The sequence below is a fragment of the Mesocricetus auratus genome, unplaced genomic scaffold, assembly GCF_017639785.1.
Source record: "Mesocricetus auratus isolate SY011 unplaced genomic scaffold, BCM_Maur_2.0 Super-Scaffold_6730, whole genome shotgun sequence".
Lineage (NCBI taxonomy): Eukaryota > Metazoa > Chordata > Mammalia > Rodentia > Cricetidae > Mesocricetus > Mesocricetus auratus.
The window spans coordinates 91,986,488-92,007,638 of record NW_024429184.1 but is presented as its reverse complement, the minus strand read 5'-3'; positions in this window follow the sequence as shown (position 1 = coordinate 92,007,638).

The window sequence follows — 21,151 nt, the reverse complement described above, 5'->3', positions numbered from 1 at the left end:
TGATTTCATTCCCACTAAAATTCATGAGTGCCCCACTGGCAGCCCACTCATCCCGAGATAACCACCTCCCACTACACCTCCTTGCCAAGGTCTATAAAGCACTAAGGAGCCCAGATTCTCACAGCTAAACATTTAGAAACAGTTTGGTGTTTCAATCTTTCTGGTATGTAGCATAGGATGGCTGGCATGAATTCTTTCTACTGCTTTTACTGTTGTTGACGTAGAAGTGAGTGAGTCTCTCTCTATTGCCTAGGCATTCCAGTGATCCTCTCCCCTCAGTTCTTTCAAAGAGCAAGATCACTACATCTCAGTAGTAAATATAATAAATATATGAATATTATGAATGGTTCCACTAAAATCAATAGAGCCATCTGCATTAATTTTGCAGAACACATGTCAATTCCTGTCTTGGAAGTTGATGTCATAGACAGGATATGACCTTGGTGCCTGCAGTTCTGTTCAAGACCTGGTAGTCACTACTGTTAATAAGAATGAATAGGTCCCCCAAACCCACAACACCTCAGTTGAAGAGATTTCCTCTTTTCCTTCATCCTAAGATCCCTTCAGTACAGGAAATGAGGAAGACAGCCAATGGCTTTGATGTGTGCCATGTCCCATAGAAGATGAACTCAAAGCTTGTACAAATACCTAAGCACTGTGCAGGTGCCTGCTATTTGTAACCTGCAAGGACAGATGCTTTTAAGTCTCCCACTTGGCCTTCTTACCATTTAACATGTTCTTTTGAAGAGTGTTCATCTGCCACTTATAACTTCCAGAATCCTAACCTTTTTATTCCAGGCAACAATGGTCTTTGTAAGTCCAACTGAATGAAAGACACCATCCACTCACAGCACCATCTGGTTGACCTGTCACCTATTTAGCACACTCAAGCCTAGACTTAACATCTCTTCCAAGCTTGCTACACACATTCTCCCTTGCCCCAAAAGCAGGCTGTAGACAGTTCTTTCTCATGCCTTTTCTCACAACCTCAACCTCACTCCTTCAGGTTTGCCTCTAGCTCCTGTCTCCAGGCTGTTTCCACTACACTCCCCTTTTGCAGGATTATCTTGGTGGTGTTCTGACTGTGTCAGAGCAGGGGTCTTTCTGTGTGGGATACTGACCCTTGCAGTTCTGTATTGATATAGGAGGCATGATCTCTCTGTACAGCCATCTCCATCCCTATGCTGGGTGCATATAGGCTCCTCCAACTCAGCCTCTAGAATCATTGGAGTACAGAGACCTCTCTATACAGTTGACCACACCCCAGACTAGGAACATCTGCATATCATGATGTACTTTGCTTATGAGAGCAGCATAAAAATAGGGGATGTTCAGGGTTTCCAGACATTAAAACTAGAGGAATGAAGTCATGCATGGTGGCACATGCCTAAAATCCAGGATGGAGGGCTAGGGCAGGAGAATTTGAGTTCAAAGACAGTCTGTGCTGTTATATAGGGGAGATTTGCCTCACCTTCCACCCCTCTTTTCAAAAAGTCAAAGATCAGATGAATGGGAAACTGAAGCAACTATTAAGAAAGACAAAGTGAATATTAACATAGATAGAATATTGATATTTGACTTGAATATTGAAGCCAACCCCCAGGTGGTGGCCTGAAAATGGAGCAGTGAGACGCTCACACAGCTCAGATGCAGAGTTCTCCTGAGTGGGTTCATCGTCTCATAAATGCAACCACAGAAAGCTCCCTGGCTCTCTTGCTGTGTGAAGATCTGTGAACAAAGAAACAAACCCTCTCCAGACATCTAGGCTCCTGGCAGCTTGACCCTGACTTGCCCAGATGGCAGAATTTTGACAAACAGATTTCCCTTGGTTGTAGGTCACCCAGCCTATGGTGGTCCGCTATAGCAGTCTGAATGGACTGAGGCAACAGGGTTGATTTGATGATTATTTTTATGGTTAGAAGTTTCGTTCCAGGCGGGAAGGACTGGGTGTATTACAGGCTCTTGGCCTCTTCTCCAAGGAACTGAACTAAAAGCCTACACAGACTACAAAGCTTCAGGGCAGGCAGAAAGTACACTGCAGGCAGCAGCGGGCCATGGGCAGGAGAAAGCATGCAAGGCCCCGGTTATAGTTTGGTTCCTCATCCCATGGTGCTCAGGACGAGGAGGAGTTTGGTTCCTAAGGGGTGTAATGAAGGTGGCTTTCTGTTTTGACTAATGGGTTAAGTTGTACACTCTGTTTCTACCGCACATGTCCCTTCCTATAATGTATCTGATTTTAATCATGCGCTTGCCCCATTATGCATAGCCATATGATGATAAATAGAAGATTCTCCCACCAAAGTTTACTTGAGAGCACGGCCTTGCTTCATTACACCTGTGCCCCAAGCTGGATCAGGCTGCTTCAGCCTCTCCCGTCTTCATACCGGATACATTGGACACATTCAGAATGTATTTAAGTGGAATTGTTTAGGTTCGATTGTTGTTAGGAGAGGAGAAACTTATTCCGTCCAATGCAGGTGGAGGTCTGAGGATGCTATCTGCATTATGAAGAGAGGGAGGTATGCGTAGACCAAACCAAGTAGAGTCCCACGTTCCTGAACTGTTCCTCATGCTGGCCTGCCTGTTTTACGTCTTTTTCACCCAGTAGTGTTCGGTTTCTTCCAGGCACGCTTCTTGACACAATCGGTAGCAGGTGAATGGAAAAGAGAAACCCTTGCCCTTTTGGAACTTACCTTTCAGTAGCAAAAGACATAGCTATAAAATGGCGAGCGATGACAAAGACCACAGAGAGACATGAAGCACGGGGAGCTAAGAGATGAGGTAGCTTGGTAGGTGACTTCTGTGTGGAGGCAGAAGGGAGGGCCGTTCCTGGAAGGAAGGTGCCAACCCCATTCAGGCACATGGCAGGTAGACAAGCAAGGCAGACAAGGTCCCAGAGGTTGCCAGGCCCTCCCCAGAAAGCAAGCCGGAAACAGTATGTTGGCTGCAGGCACAAGCACGCGTGCAGGAATGAGCCCGTGGCTCTGGGGGAGAAAGCCTGTCTGGGAGCAGCAATGGACGATGGGTAAGAAGACGGCTGACGCCTCGTGTTCTGTATCCGTCTTTGCCCCTCATTCCGCCTCGCCTTGGGGTTTCCAGCTTCCTCCCGGCCACTCTGCCTCTGCCAGGTTGGGCAACCACATCGTTCGGGATCTTTCTGGGCCTGGCCTCCCCTGCCAAGGACCTGGGGCTGCAGCTTCCTTGGAAGTGCTGGCAAGAGCCCAGTGGGTAGGTCTCATGCTCAATCGGGCACTGTCCGCATGCCCAAGTTACTTGCTCCCTCCAGGAGTGGCAAGGCCTCAGACAAGGGGCCTCAGAGAAGAAGTTGGCCACTAGCCGCACCATGGTAGAAAACATTTGAAAGAGGGCAATTCTTTCCCGTAAGAGAAAAAAGTGACCCATGTGGTGGGTTCACAGAGGGAATCTGTGGTGTTTTGAGGTTAATGACCTCATCCTTCATCAGCCTCACCTTCTGCACTTTGAACATGTCACCTTCAGGGTGACAACCATGAAGTTCCCACACCTCAATGCTTTCCACGCAGTCGAATGTTTGTCCTGACCTGGAGTCAAGGCAATGCACATGGATAGTGGTCACATGGATTCATATCAAAGGAATCCATGAGCAACTTTCCAACTCATCTAATAGTATTCTTTTCCCAGACCTCACTTGCCTTTCTAAGCCAGAGACACCAGGACCTCAGGCCATAGAAGAACCCTTATTGAGTGGGATGGACGACTGCCCAGGGGTGCTCTAGGCTGCATAACGTTCTCTTAGCCAGCTGTCAGAGCCTGTGACCAACAGGTCAAACCTGATGTGAATGGTCTCAACTGGATTCTGCTGGCACTGTCTGGGACCACATCCCACTCTATGTTCTTAGAACGTTGGTGACAAGAAGGTCACTATTTACTAATGGGCTCAGTGGAAGCACAGTGGATTCCCTCTCCCAGTCTTGATTCAGGGATCAGGTGTAAGTATTGTTATGCACCTCCCCAACAAGACCTCCATGCACACACAACCACAGGCACATACCACACATGTCCCACAATCCATTCATGACTGCGGTCAATGACTGCCTTCAGATGTCTGTCTCTTGATAAAGAATTGTTGTTTCAATTTTTCCAGATGTATACACCTCTGCATGCAGGGTGGTGATTACAAAATTATCAACCAGAGTCCAAGAGACGTTCCCCATTAAGAATTGTCTTATATGAACACTCACATGGAAATATAAATCATGTTTCACCAAATGGTCATGTTCACCTTTAAAGAAAGTTAGCAAACAACTTATGTTTACCTCTTTTCCAACTTTCACCTAGGAATAAAATGTTCCTCTCAAAGATCAGATTTAAGACAAGTGCAGCCTTGATGCCCTGTGCCTGGCAAGCCCTCATGCATGTGCAGAGGGGCCCAGAAGCGTCTGTGTTAGATGCAAGCTGGCATACAGGAAGGCAAGCTTGGAAAAGTCAGCCTTCTTAGAAAGTACAGCTGGTCTTGCAGAGTCAAGATTAGGAGACTGCCAGGGGCAGTTTGCAGCTCTGTGATGTGACCACTGGACATGGCCATCCATCCTCATGTGACACTTCTTGTCTGTCCTTGGAAAACCCCAGGCCTGGGCCCTTGAAAGTTGCTGGGTATGAGTTGGTGGTGGATTTGAGAGGAAGGCAAACCAGCAGGGATTAGATTCTGGCTGAAGGACAGGCAGGCTTTGTAGAAGCCCCAGGTCACCATGCACAGGAACTTGGTCACAGGATGTGCCTACAGGGCAGGGGAAGTCATCAAAGGTGACCCTCCCATAGTCTCTCAGTTCCAACTTTGCTTTCAGTCAGAACTTTTGTGTACAGTGAAGCACCGCTGGGATATGTTTTTCTGATTCAGTGAATTCTATTCTTTTAACAAATACTGTATCTGCAGGCTGGAGAGGTGACTTTGCAGTAAAGAGCACTTGCTATTTCAGAGGATCCAGGTTTGGTTCCTAGTACCCACATGATGGCTCACAACCATCTGTAACTTCAGTGTCAGGGGATCTGATACCCTCTTCTGGCCTCTACTGAGCACACACATGTTGCACATATATACATGCCAGCAAAACATAGACATATGAAATAATATAAGTATATCTTTAATAAATACTATATCTGATTCTATTATTTTGTTTAGTTGTCTAATCTGAAGCATTTTGTTACATATACATAACTCCAGGGAACAAGGAATATTGGGGTAAGAACCAACCACCTTTCTTCACCAAGGGAGGCAGAAGCAGCCATTGAGTTTAGTTAGAACTCTATGGGTATCTGAGTGAGTTCCCCTCCCCCTTGTATCCTGTTGACTCTGTGTTAAACTGGTGAGTATCTTAGAACATTTGCCAATATATTTATATTAGGATACATTCCTGGAAGAATTTTTGAAACCTCTTGTAAACTCCATCCTATGCAAGCAGAAATAAAATTAATAAGGGCTAGGGAAACATATGGGCTGGAAGATAAGACTGGTAAACTTCAAAAAAGATGCCTGTTTTGAACTAAAAAAATTGTCAGCACAGTCCCACTTCAACACATTTAAATGTGAGGATGGCATGTACTGTACAATAATTTCACAACATTGTCAATATGACCAAAAAATACTAACCCCTTTAAAATTCAAAACCAGCTTTTTGTAGAGGACTAACACATTATCAGTGCAGAAAGAAAAAAGATTAATATAAATAATTGAAGATAATCCACTTTAACACTTACATGTGCTTACATACACACACACACACACACACACACACACACACACAAAGAGAAAGAAAGACAGAGACAGAGAGATGGATATACACGTATACTCTGCAAATATAGAATGGAGGGACTGCCATTGTTGTGATGCTGTAACAATTTTTCCCATTTTACTCTCCCTTCTGCTTTATATGCAGCACCCAGAGTGGGCAGTCATGGAAGACAGGTTCCAGGACTAGAGGATACAGAGGGGAAGCAAAGACGGTGAAGAGAGACTACCAGGAGGCAAGCCATTTCTTTTAGGTGGATGAAAAGATCTAAAGTGAGATTATTATAATTAAATAACTTCGTAAATTGATATCCCCACCCAATAAATTGTATACTTTACCTTATAGACTGTATAATGTGTAACTTACCGATCAATAAAACACATGAAAAATAATTCAGTTTGTACCAAAATATCACAAAGTGCATTTTCTATTTTCTTTCATCAGTTTATGTTGAAATGAGTATCAGTCTGTGTTCATTCATTATATTAGTGGCGAATTTGTGATAGTAGTTACTTTGCTCCCATCCAGAAACTGTACAAAGAATTCTAATGAAAGGCTACATTTGGAGGAGTAGTAGACAAAGCCGTTTTCTAAACCAATAGACACTGACTAATTCATTCATCATTCATTCATTCATTCACTCTCTGGCAATAGAATGCCTACCATCTACCAAATACCATGCGGCATCCTGATCCAGCAATAAACAGGAAAAAGAACAGGCTTCTGACTCCATGGAGCCCAGTGGGGTAGTGGGCTAGAGTCACAGAGTCACAATTAGGACTTAGGTTTGATGCTCTCACTTGGCTTCTACCAAACAATGAAGAAACTGTGCGTTAAGACATGAGGCACACATTTAAAAGGAAAACAATTTAGGCAGGTATAGAGTAATAAAATTTCGAAAATTGTAAGTGCATAATAAATTAAGGACATGATCCGTCCAAGGTATGGTCCAGGACAAGGATTTTATTGTTGATATGAGGGAGTCTACAGCCAGAGCACCTGGAAGAGTCCAGAGCATGGAAAGAAAGCAGTAGACTGAACATGCATGGTAGACTGAACCAGTCTGTGAGAGTGGAAAGATGGGGTGAGGGGTGCAGAGGAAGCAAAGGAAACCAAGAGAATACCAAGAGCCAAGATAACCAAGAGGCTGCATGACTGAAATGGCAGGCTTACATAGGAATGAGAAGCTGGAGGAAGGGAAGCCCATGAGCTAGAGCAGTTTAGGGTAGAGGGAATGCCAATAAGAGCTGAAAGGAGCCAGGATGGCAGCATGCACCCTGTAACAGGTACTTGCTTTGATGCTGAGGGAGCATGGAGGCCAGCATGTACCTTGGCATGCTAATAGGAACCACAGTCAACCATTTGCCCCAGGTTTCTTTTGGATCTGACAGTAAGATCCATAGCAATTTGTGTAATTTTACCATTTTACAGACAAAGAAAATGAACTGGGGGGTGGCATGCTCTGACTGGGGTGTATGCCACAAACTAGAGCCCATGGAATTATGTACACCACAAGCAAGCGGCTGTCTTTCTCTCCTGAGACATATTTATAAGGCAGATTTCCTGTGAGACTCCAAATTATCAGCTCTTTGACTCTCCTCCAAAGGGCCAGTTAAAGTGCATAAATCTATAGATCTATTCTTATTCCTTTGCTAGGGTTTATAAAACATAAATTCCTAAGTCAAAAATGATGTTTTCTTTCCAGCAGTTCTTGGTTCTTTTTGTCAGGCCATATTTTTGGTTTATAAAACACAGTCACTGTGGTCATACTCTTCTCAGAAGAGTGGAAGGTTGTGGGTTTTCAGCCCCTGTCTCTTGCTGCTGCCAAAATCACTAAGATATAAACGTGAACTTCTGTTTTCCCCCCAATCTTTAATTACCCCGTTCTTCTCAACCCTTCATTATTATGAGCAATTAAAATCACGGCAGCCACGTCATCTTTTTGACATCTGGAAGACATTACAGAAGCCCCCCCCGCAACAAAACCCCAATCTAAGCCTGAAAAAAAGACCCCCAAGGCTGAGGTCTGTGAAAGGAGGATGCCTGGACATCAGGGTCAATGTCAGCAAAGGGGCTGAGCCTAGGCCACTATGTGACTAGAATCATCATCTGGCCTCCAGGCATCTCAGTCCACCCCTGGGAAAAGTGGGTTCTGCTCTGTATTTCTCCATCTATGATGCTTAAACTCAAGGGTTCATAAAGACAGGAAGAAGTATATCTCATAGCCTTTCTGTGACTAGCAGTCTCGACTCTCCTCTGAAGACCTCGAAGACAGGACAGAAAGTAAACGAACACACATGGGGTCTCACTGAACAACTGTCAGAGGGCCTCACAGGCCAGAGCAGCCTTTTTATAAACTGACATCTGAGTTTGATCCCAAGGACAGCCTTGCCCACAGGCAAGCACAATGTCCTGCCCCCACATCCCAGGCTCATTCCTTGAAGCCTAATGCATCTGGAAAAAGACCCAAAGGAGCCTTGGACACTTCCCGTGCTGTGTCTTCTGATGTTGTGTGGGTAGGCTCTCCAGGAGGAGCTACCAGGGGTAGGTACATTGCTCAGGATAGGCCTGGAAGATGTCAGGGGGTATTTCCAGGGTAAGTTGACCTCTTCTCTCAATCCTCCTCCCTGCGCCTTTGCCTCTCAGTTCAAGTTTCATGGTGCAGACATGGGTGGAGGGTGGATGGTGTGGGTGTGAGTATCAGAAAGGAGAGTAAACACAGCAGCAGCCATCAGCATCCTCAAAGATAACTACTATCTATGTGAGGATGTGGGTAGGGTGCTGGAGGGAGGGACAGAATCCCAGAGCAGTGAACTGAGGAAAGGTGGTGAGAGCTGCCCCAGCCTCCAGACTCATGATGCACTTGTGGAGTAGGGACAAAAGCATCCCGTCAAGTGCAAGCAGCATGTCTTCTCTGAACATCTGTTCATCAGGTGTTCAGCAATTCTAAACGAAAGTCAGGATGATTCTCCTCTTTGTCTAGATGTCCTGCCTTGATTTGGCTTCCAACTCTGACACAATCTTCCCTAACAGACATCGCTGTCATTTGAAAAGAGCAATTTACTACTTCAGAGGAAGAAGTGTTGAGCTACCATCGTTTGGGTGCCAGCCTTCCCACTCAAATCACTGCTAGAAAATGAAGGAAGAGAACATTTTGGAGCATTCTTCAAGAAAGAATCCCATGGTTGTTCAAATGTGTAGGCAGAGAAGCATTTGGGTAGACATTGCAGGGAGAGCAATGGGAGGAAATCCTCACCAACATAAACACAGCTCTTATACTAGGTACTTCTGAAGATTCATGTGTGTATTTCAAGATGGGTCACTTAGGAGCAGCCGGGCTCAGTACCATATGACCCTAGAGTCCAGCCTCTGTGATGAATCACCCTCTGAGAGTATGTTGGACTGAATGCTGTCAGAAGACATGTTCGTCTTGGAAACCCATTGTTTTTTTAAATTAAAAGGGTGAAGAAAGGTTCTAAAATAGTCTCTTAAAAACAAAGAAAAGACTTGGAAAATGCATCAAGGAGTTCACGGACAAGAAGAATATGAAATTAAGGATAAGAGGGGTAGCTTAACACTAACAAAAAAAAGAAGGGGAGAACTTTATTTCAGCATTAGGCTTATGGTTGGCAGTCACCTGATGTTTATTAATAATAATGACTTTTGTATGCCAAACCCTCTTTAGAGAAAATTGTCCCAAATCCAAATCCCACAATAATCCAAAGCATTTCAATGCCCTAGTAGCAAGCTGGGAGGACCTGGAACAATTCACACATACACAATTTAGCTCCTGCTCACACTACACTTTGTGTCACACCACCCACTCAGTCCACCTCTATCCACTCTGTACTGAGTGGGTGACCCAGTGGAGGTCCTCAACCAATTTCTTTAATTAATAGAAGGTATCACCTTTTCTCACATAAGCCAGCTGTTTACATTTCCTTCTGATTGTTCTTCCCCCCAAGAATATGAAGAAAGTCTTAACATGGAAACATAACAGCATCAGTTCTGTGATGGTGGGATAGTGACTACATTTTCTGTGTCTTTCCTTCTCTTGACAAGAAGCTTCTTATGAATCATAACCCATTCCTCAACTCAGGCGTTAGCAAGATGGACATGTTCTCCTGGCCCTGATGGTCTTAGTCAGTGTCTAGCTCTTTGGGTTCTATAATCACCCAACACATTTTCTTAAATTTGGGGATGAGCAAATCTAGAACACACCCCTCTCTATCTTTCTGCCCTTCAAACATTACTATCATTTGAATAAGTGCCTCAGGAAGGCAGATTGTTAAACACTTTATTGATCTCCTTTTTCCAATAGAACTATTAGGTCATTTGGGGGACGCTAGTCCCTAGTTGCTATGAAGTAAGGATATTTGCTGTCACATGTGTTCCCTTTTGTGACATTCTGACTTACCACAGACCCAAGCAACAGAGACAACTGGTTGTGTACTGAAGCCTCTAAAGCTGTTAGCCAAAGTAAAAGCTCCTCTTTTTAGTGTGATTTATCTCAAGAATATGTTCATCAACAAAAAACTGACAAAAACAAGATAAGCATGTTAGTTCCGTGCTTTGGTTAGCCTGAGACATAATGACCATGTCCAAAATGTGGATTCAATCTGCAGGCTCTAAATTTAAGCTAATCCTTGGTCCCTTCTCAACCTGTAATGAGCATTTTCTCATCCAAAAGGAGCAAAATCAGCTTTTCATTGTCACGTGGACAACAGTGGATTTTGCCAACTTCAATGCATTTTCTTCCCCCCAGAGACATTGGTTTTCCCCTCACAAACACAGCACTCCGTACTTTCATTACCATAAACTATTCTGGTTAACAGCATTTGCCATAATAAGTGAGCTCAAGGCTACTCCTTTCATAGGCACAACAGCAAAAGGCAGTTTGCTGTATTTTTGTAACTGTTATTTGAGTATACTTTCAATAATGGCAATTTTACTGAGTTCTGTTGTTTATTAGTATACATAAAAATGTGTAACACCTAAGGAGAAAGGAATTTTAGTTTTTACAAATAGGATTCAATTTACATTTTGCAAAGTGAGTAAGGCTGCATATATCCCTCAAAAGTTATCAACAAATTCACTCAAAATGTTATGCCCCTAACTTATATAAACCTGATACCTATTTTGCTGTCACCTTAGAAACATGGTAGAGCACAGGAAAGATGCAGTTCATGTTCTCATGGACCTTATTTTCAGTCTAATAGAAATGACACAGATAAATAGAAATAAAGAATGATTTTGGCATTTGAATTCTTTTTTTAAAGATTTATTTATTTATCACATATACAGTGTTCTGCCTACATGCCAGAAGAGGGCACCAGATTGAATTGTAGATGGTTGTGAGCCACCATGTGGTTACTGGGAATTGAACTCAGGACCCCTGGAAGAGCAGTCAGTGCTCTTAACCTCGGAGCCATCTCTCAAGCCCCGGCATTCGAATTCTTGATCTGGATATAGGCTACATAGGTGTAGTCTATTTGTGAAATTCGAAGAATCCTACAGTTAATTAAATATACAGATGCTCCTGAACTTGAAATGGTATTGCACCTCAGTAAAATAATTAATGCTGAAAACGGTATAAATATAAATGTGCTTACTATGTCCAACCTTCTAAACTTCACAGTTTCGTAACATAGCACACTGTGGAATATTGTTTTCCCTCTGTGTGACTGACTGGGAGCATCACCAGTGAGGATTGTACAGCATATAGCCCAGGAAAATACCAAGATTTACCATGCCAAGCATGGCTTCCACTGAAGGTATTTGCTCTTGCACCCGAATAGTGCCAAAAACATGTCAAATCATTATAGAGTGGATCGACCTCAAGTGAAGTTGCTGTAAGTCAGGAACTACTTATATCTCTGTGTTGATACATAAATGGCATTTTTTGTGGTTTAAATCAGAAGGTAAGATATTGCCTGGTATCTTAAGATATTACCTGGTTCTTAGGGAGCCTACCATATTGAAACAATTTTGTTCTTTCATCTAGAATGTCTTGGTATAAAAAGGAACCCAAAAATTTCTACCACTTTCAGTCAGTGGAAAGGCATCATTGATATGAGTGGAAATCCATCCTGCTGTCTGTTAGACATGATACCTGTGATCACCAGTCACTTAGACATAATTCTCAGGATCCATTTTCAATGATCATCATTCAGTCAGACATCATCCTGTGGCTTCATCTTCCCAGGGTCATCCAGTAGACAAAACCCAGTTTTTACCTTCTCAGAGTCATCTTCAGAGGATAGAGTTCTTGGGTTCCTTCTTTCTTGGCATCTCTTTCTCTAGGGTTGGGAATTTTCCTTCCACTATTTTATTGAAAATATTCTCTATGCCTTAGGTATGAAACTATTTTCCTCCTATGTGTGTACTTCCAAGGTTAGATTTTTCATGGTGTCTCAAAGCGCTCCCATGCTCCATTCATGGTTTAAGATTATCTCTGACATTTACAGAGTGATCCAGCTTCTCTTATCTTCTATCTTGGCACTCTGTTTCCCACATGATCTATTTTATTGGTGAGATTTCCCACTGAGATTTTTAAATTTGTATTATTTCATTTTAATTTATAGCACCATTTAAATTTGGGTTTTCTTTAACAATTCTTTTTACTGAGTTTATTTTCATATCTTGGGTTGACTTCTTAATTTCATTCAGTTGTTTTTGTTTCTTGGAGTATATTCATATCTTCTTCCAGTTGTTTGAACACAGTTATAACCATTTTTGAATTCCTTATCTAAGAGTTCTCCTAAATCGCTTTCATCGGGGATTAACACTATGCAATTAGTAATTGAGGGCATCTTGTAGCTTTTCATGTTATTTTTGTCTCTGCAATGGAATGTGTTCACATGAAGAAGTTCATGGTCAAATCTTTCTTTCTTTGTAAAGTTAAAATCACCTTTCTTCTTTCAGTGGAGGTATGTACAATATTGAGGAAAGAACTAAGTTTTAAGAGAGTTAAGATGTTTCCCTCTGTGGATCTGGTATGAAAAGCTGCAAATTCTAGTTTCTCCATGTGCTGAAACCCTTCCCACATAGCCTGCTAATCCCCATGTTCAAGTTAGCAAAGCCAACAGAAGCTAGCCTTTAGTATTCCATCTACAATCGAGATACTGATTTCAAAATTTTCATTTCTGTCTTTTAAAGAAACATTTTTAGTAGATGGAGGATGTCAATTCCTTGAATATCTGACAAACTTTGTGAGTAGCAAGCTAAATTTTATTTTTCTATTGAAAGCTAGCTTTGCAGACTTTTGCTTATCATTTGAACTAATTTAATTGTGTTGTCATCATTTCTATTTTTTCTCCCAAATATCTAATTTCTTTATGTTCAGATTTTCTAGAAAACAATTGTTTCTAATATCATTTTAATAGTGTTTTATAACTAAGATGATCTTGAGGCTTCCTTTCTTCCCTTCCTCCCCCTCTCTCTCCCTTCTTTCTTAATTTCTTTCTTTCCTTCTCTATTTCTTCCCCCCTCTCTCTTTTTCTTTCTTTCTCCTTTCTTTGATAGGGTCTCACTTCTTAGTCCAGATTGGCCTGGAAGCCTCTTGCCCCAGGCCCTGATTGCTCATTATAGGCCTGAGTAAGTGGGCCTAATCTAATCAATCACATGAGCCCGTAAAGAATGACAATAATGTACCAGGCAAGGACTCACACGTGCAATAGTGGCATTAACGTCATTGTCATAACCAACCATTCTTTTCTTGGATTTGGGGCCTGCTCCACAGAAGTGATCCCATGACTGGTGCTATGAGTCTGGTAAAAACCCTGGAGGTCATAGAGAATATGAGGTAAATCACCACTGTTGTTTACTCAAATAGACATAATGTCATATTGTCTTCTAAATACATAGGTTTATGCGCTTAAACAAGAGCTACTCTCAATGTTAACCAGGGAAGTATATATTTGCAGTGAATGGCAATTAAAATAGAGACCCACGACTTCTCCAGATGCTGAAAATAAATGACAGATGAGGACATGATCCTGAGGAAGTCATTTATACGAAGCCTCTAAAGCTTGGGGAATTTGTGGAAAGGATGTCAGAGCCAGAAGACAGGGAGGAAAGCAGTGGAATGCCCTCTATACATGATATGGCAAATACAACCAGAACTCACAGCAATCACAATCACTTGCACAAGACAGGCCTCCTCAGCAGTCAGTCAGGGGAGAGGCTCACAGGTTTGCGCCCATTATTGCTAATGGCAAGCCGCTGATGGATTGTGGGTGATGGGGAGTCACCATCTTCAATCATCGATGTGCCCACTAGACGCTAATGGATAGTTCAATCTCAAAGCCGCACAGATGGTTCTTGTCAAAGCCAGAGAGACACAAACAAAACAAAAAAGCTGTCGGTGTGAGGAGATCGTTGGTAGGGAAGAAGGAGGGGTGAAGAGGGGAGAGAGGAAGATAGTAAAGGGCTGGGGTGAGTGCATTAGAATGTGTTATATACATATATGAAAGTGTTAAAAATAGATTTAATAAATTTATGAATAAAAGAGGCAAGGAAAGGCCCTCCTAGCAACCTTGAAGAAACACCCTCGTGGGAGAGCCCTGTGGCGGGTCTCAGGGCTGTCACTGATACAGTAGTCTATAGTCCTACAGCTATGAACAACTGAGTGCTTCCAATATTCAGTGAGAAGGAAAAGGTCCCCCAAATCCATGAAATGGTCCTCAGCCCTGGATGTCACTTTTATTTCCACTGGGAGATGCCGAATGCCAGCCTGCCTCCATATTCCCAATCCACAGCCACATAAGATGAGGAACTGGCATCACTTTTAACCATTAAATGTTGTTGTGCAGTGACAGGAAACTAACATTCTTACTGGTTCCTGATCTCAGGCACAGGCTGACCCCGGGTTTCTGCCTGCTTTGAGAAGCTCTCTGGTGGCTTCTAATCCCGGTTCTCTTGGGCACTGAGTTTTCTAGGGGCCTCCTCCATGTCTGCTTGTGATTTCTTTCCCAACACCTGCAGATTCTGGTAGTATCTGTAAGCATATTCATCTGGCAGAGCTGAGAGTTGGTGGCTCACACTCAGCGAGTTCCCATTGGCCTCAGCAACCCTCCAGTGCCCATCTCAAAAAACCATCAACAACCTACAGACTAAAGAAGGCGGGGCCAAACAGTGCTAGCTTTATTGCCCTTGTGAGTGTGAGAGAATTCGAGGCCTAAGAGGCAGCCCCCAAGAGGGAGAACAGGACAGTTAGGGGGACTGTCCTTCCTCCTAATTTCCATGGCCCCAGGAATCTGCCTGTGCTACAAGAGAATTAGTGGTAACTGAATGACAGTTCTCTCCATCACTAAGTTGGGTCTGCCTCCCATAAGCCCTTGTGTGGCCATTAGAGAAGAAACAAAAACCAGAACGCCCGCCCCCGAAGAAAAGGCACTCACATATTTAATGAGTACTGGGAAATTTGGTTTCCCAATAACTTTTAGGGGAATAAAAAAATTGAATTTTTATTTGTGATTCTCTGTTGTTTGGTTAGAGAACAATTATAGTTTATCAAGTTTTTAGCTTGCTAAACTAATAACATAATTGAAGAATAAAGGGCGTACACACACGTGTGCGTGCGAGCATGCACGCGCACGTACACACACACACACACACACACATACACACACACACACATACGCACACACACACTATATTGTGAGACCTGTGCCAGGAGTGGGCCAGGAGAGTACCTGATGAAGAATGTTGAAGGTTCTGGAAGGATCATCAGTGCTTGGCTCTGTGTCATTGTTTGTGTGCAGTAATAAAGCTGCCTGGCATCTGCTGGCAAGCTTCTCCCTGACCTCTCCCAATCATGCATAACTTAATGAATTTTCAAAGGAAAATGACTTCCATTTCTGCATGTGGAGCAGTTTGTTTGTAACCAAGTTTGCAGAAAATAATCTGGAATTATTTATTGCAATTTGCACATTACTAAATAACAGATGGTTTGCAAAAGAATATTTCTCCCGCAACCTAAAAAAAAATGGTTGGATTTCAAATGTCTAACAGGGAGGGAGCTTCATGCTTTATAAAAAGTCCTTCAAGGGACATCAAAATGGCAAGGCCTTGCAAAGACCTCCAAGATCAAAAGAGTTATTTAAAAACCAAGAGCCTCTCTCTCAGAGGCCCTTAGTGGCTCCCATTCTCTTCAGCTACTTTTTGTGAGTTTGCCTGCACGGTCTCCTGGAGACACAGACAAATAGTAAAGCACATGTAAAGTCCTCAGAGCTGTGGTCATCACCAAGTTCCTCCAAGATAACCGAATGGTAGAAGTAGCAAAAGCTTCATTTCAGCTCCATGCACGTGCTTGTCTAATGTCTTAGTACACGCTGCGGGAAGGAGTGGGAGGGAAGAGAAGAGGAAGGAGAAAGGTGAGTGAGGAGACATATAATGTTTGGCTCACACACCAGTAACTGTCTCCTTTCCCTGATACTGAGATGTGTTACCTGCGGCACCTCTCTCTGTGACAGTGGGGTCCAAACAGGAAGCTCCGACACTGGCAGTCTTTTAGGAGCATTTTTTACGTTCTACTTAATCTGACAGCTCTGTGCTTCTAGGCCTCAGCTTTGCATGAATTTCCCCAACACATTGTTCCAAGACAGAGTAAAAAGAAGGCAGTAGTCAGTGTTTGCAAGAGGAATTTTCAGACGAAGGCAAGTGATGTGTCCCTTGGTCCCAATGGCAATGGCTTCCAGGACTTCTAAAGACACAGTCTGGGGATGAGCTGCCTCTTATCTAAGATGATGTCACCTCTATGCATCTACCTGTGTTTAAATCGTCTCATGGTGGTTTCTAGAAGCTACCATAGTGTAAGTACTGTGTAAACAGTCGTTGTGCTACATTGCTTACAGGTGTTGACTGCAGCAGACTCTGCACATGTACAGCAGAGGTGTCATTATGCTTCACATACTTATCATTCCATTAAATGTGAGGCAGCAGGACCTGTAGCCACAGAGGCTCTCTGCATTGAGAGACATTGAGAAGTTCCCGATGCCTAGTGGCTCTCTGTTGCAGCCCTTCTCCAAAGGGATTTCTGAAGGGGCCTCTCTGAGGGTCACTGGCTAAGGGCTCTTGGATTTGTGGGTAATGGTGGGGATCAAGGGGAGGAGTGTCTGGTAGTTAGAGGCTTGCCTGAGTTAGGATGGCATGGTGGGATGAGCCATGCCTTTGAAGTTGTACACTATAAGGGATTCGCCACTCATTCCTAGGCTGGGGTGCGTTCCAGAAGAAAGACAGAGGCAATACTGACTTAAAAGCCTGAACTAGGCCCCCACCCCTTCAAGAAGCCTGGCTGGAGCCCAGTCTCACACTAAGCATCTCAAACACCAAGCAGTAACCTCCAAGCCTCCATACTGGGGATGACTTTGTCAAGCCTTTGTTCTGGGGAGCCTGCCTGTCATAGTCTCCTGTGTCGAGGAAGATTCTACTTCATCATAAACACCCTACCTATGGGTAGCTACAGCATATCTGTCCAAACTCCTGCTTTGTTGTGCATATGTCATTTGGCCTTTTCAAAGTTTCTTTTTTTTCCTAGAGGACATTTAAAAATCATTAACAAATGGAAATAGCTGAAATGCATTAGGATATCGATGAGGGGAATGGCAGGAGCCTTTTTTTATAGCCAGAAGGTATTTTTTTAAAGAGAAGAAAAAGGGGAGGTGTGGAAGAAGAAAGAGGCAGGGGGAGAGGGAGAGAGAGGAGGGAAAGAGATGGGAGAGGAGAGACAGGAGGGTGGAGGAGGGGAGGGCAGGGGAAAGAAAAAGTGAATGTCCCTCCCAGAAAGCTCACTGTCCCTGGCAGGTGTCACTACGGAGAAGGGATTAGCAGCATGGCTTAACTTATTGATGAGTTCATGTTACAGGGACCTTCAGAGCCGAGGCCTGGTTGGAAGAAACAGGTTACAGGGCATGGAAGAGATGTCATACTCCTGCACCCTCCTCTCATCACTCCCCCATTCTTTCTGCTTCCCTGTCATGAGGTGAGTATGGCCGTTCTCCTCCCAGGCTGTGCTCTTCCACTATGATGTTTCAGTCTGGCCTCGGGCACGTAGGATTCTGTAGCTTGCCTCAGACCTGCGAGCTGGAGTGTAAGTAGACAAGCTTGTCTCCTCTTTACTGTTGAAGCCAAAGAGTCCAGACTTCCTGGTGACATTAAGAGGTGACAACCCCAATCTTCACTCGCGGCAGACGTTTCTATTTTTGGGGAGAGTGTCCCAAGAAAAAGTAACATGAGATGCCCATATGAGTCCTGCCACTCAGGCTCTCCTAGGATGGCCTCATCTCTGGCCCTAGGTGACTGTTGGGCTGGACACAGAACGACAGTCATTTAGCATCTCACTGCTGCGCTAAGCGCTGTGACTTATGGGTCACTGAGGCTCAGGGATGACACTTCCAGTTAAGGACCAGTCTTGTTAGTCCAAGACTAACTTGCCTCAGACCTGCGAGCTGGAGTGTAAGTAGACAAGCTTGTTTCCACTTTACTGTTGAGGCCAAAGAGTCCAGATTTCTTGGTGACATTCAAACTGCGATTATCTGCGATTTCAAACTAGTGTAGTGAGAGTCAAGGGAGGAGTGAGAAGGAGCGATAGAAATAGGTTAGGAGAAGAGAGGAAAACACAGAGGGAGAACGAAGATGTGGAGAGAGGGGGAAGGAAGAGGGGAAGAGGTAAAGGGGAAGAGAGGAAAACAGGGAGGGAGATAAAAAGTGAAAAGAAAAGAGGGAGAAAGGAAGAGGGAAGGAGGTAGTGTAGGAAGGGAGAGGAGAGAGACCCCTTCCTGGTTGCTCCCTCATCTCTCCTGCTCCCCAATCTCTTTTCCAGTGTACCCCTGTCTTTGGCCTCCCACTCATGCTCATGCAGTGTCCAGTGGCTTTTGACCTGTGTTCGTCACAGTCAGGCCCACACTTCTCCCTGACTCCCTACAGACTGACTTCCTCCAGGCTGTACCCTGCTCTTCTAACACACCCCAAACTGAGCAGCCTTCAGCACCTACCCCCTGCTCTCCAGAATCAGTCTCTGCACGCCCTGCGTCCCAGCCTGCCAGTGGACTCGGCGGAGCTGGACAACTCTGCCTGTGAGAGAAAGGGATGGGCGAGCCCTACACTGAGGGCTGGGTACAGAGTGCCTGGTGTGATCACCTCATTGTCAGCTCTGGCAGAAAGAAAGAAGCTTGGGCCAGAGGGAGTTTAAACCTTCTCTCAGATGGAGGCCTGGGGATTATCTGTGGATTTCCTTTATTTGTTCTCTCTCCTCCTTTGCCACAGCTAATCCAAATTTGATGGAACAGGAGGCAGAGCTGTTCCAAAGCCTCACAGAGTCCTTTGTGAGTGTGAGTCTCAGCTTGCTCATGTGTTTATTGCATCCCTTCTGCCTTCCAGTCACCAGCCCTGTCCTTCACGTTTGCTCTGTGTTTCCCAAGGCTGGATGGTTGTGAACCAAAATCACTCTTCATAGCTTCCGGTAGCTCCTAGGAGCTCTACTGGACTGGCAACCCCTGGGGATAATGCTGGTTCATTCTGGAGATCTCTGCCCCTAAGCACAGAGCCTTTTGTGGGCATCCAGGTCCTGCTTTGTCCTTAGGGAAGAAAGAGTGAGCATCAGAGGAACCCATGCTGGTGACCTGAGGTACAGCAGGGTGAACACGGTAAACATTCAGAAGCAAGAAGGAAAGAATTGTAAAAAGCTGCTGAAAGTCTAAGGTTGTAACTATGCTAATCATCTTACTTTAATCTGTGGACAGTGTTTACCTGAAGCAAAACATCACATTGTACCCCAGAGATAAGTACAGCTACTATCTGTCAATCAAATACTTAACACGTTTACATTTTAATAAAGAAAATGCCATTCTAATGTTCACATACTCTAGGGAGCTTGCAGGCTGGGACAGAGCCTGTGGCTCTGGGAAGGAAGGAAGGGATGGCTACCCACTCTAGTTGGCTGAGTATTTCATTCAGACTGCCTCTTGCCCTCAGAATCTTTGCAACTCCAGCTTTAAAACACAACTCCCCCAGAAAAAAAGTCTGCATGGAGGCAAAAGAAAAAACTCAACTTCCATTACTCTCTTGAATATTTAAAATCCTATGGTTTGGTTCCTTTGCTGAATCCAGTTCTGACAAAGCCTGCCTGGTACTGCAGTCCACGAGTCACCGACTTCAAAGTTTTCTTTTTAAGGCTTTTATAGTCGCTGGGCTCTTATGAACCACAATTATTTATGATGTTCAAACTTTTCAAGTCATAAGGCTGTCAAATGATGAGCTCCAACATGAAAGGGAAGATATTTTGTTAGAAATTACAAAGTTAGATGTGTATCATTCAAAGATAAAACGAATCCTCTAACCACAGTGTGTTTGGGAGCTGATTTAATGGGATCAGTCTTGGGAAGACAGAGATGTGAGGAGTTGGCCCCCTAACTTTGAAATGTACTGTGGATAAAGCCTCCTACCTGATTAGTTAGGCGCCAGGGTCTCTTAGCTCTGCCATGGAGGTACGGTCACCCAAAGTAGGGACAGCCCTATGGTAAGAAGTGTTTTGATTCCTGGGAACTGAACCCCTAAGAACTACTTTGGTTATTAAATTCCAAGACTAAAAGTTACACAAATTATCTCTGCCACCAATTGTTCTTTCAAAGTTACAGAGGGAAATTTAAGGACAATCATTTTAATTCTAGGTACAAATTTGTCGTCCAACAGTTGTGACCTAAGAAGCCACTTGTGGGTCCCAGTTAATTATATGCTGTATGGAGGGTGACCTGTCAATGAGATGAACACACAGGCACATGTCCCCAGGTGGGGTCAGAAATAAACAAATGCTCTTTCAAATAATGCTGGGTGGACTAGGAATGATTTTCTTGTTTAGTATTTCTCACCCTCCTTCACCAAATACCAGCCCAAGTTTCTCTTGAGAACAACACAAAATAACATATTTGGAGAAGTAATTTAGGTTTTAGTCAAGGCTCTGACAGACAGCAAAAACTGTGCAATAGAAATGGAACACACGACTGATTCAACCTGTGGACCTCAAGTCTCCAGGCTATTTCAAGTGGCCACCAACAGTCCTTTATCTGCTGGCTGAGTGCAGGCCAGCATGTAAGCCAATTCCTCCCACTCTATATGGGCTGTTTGGAGAGAAGGGATACAGGCTTGATATTCACTTGTTAGTGTGATTTGCATCTTAGACATCTCCCAACCACCCATCCATCAAAAGCTTAATTGCAAGTCGGTGGTACCATCAGAAAGTAATAGAACCTTAAAGAGCTAGAGCCTAATGGAAGGAAACTAGACCTTGAGGGGCATGCCTGTGAAGAGTTGTTGGGAGCCTAGCCTCTTCTCTAATTATTTGTTTCCCAGGTACTTACCTCTGCCACACGCTGCTGCTACCATGATGT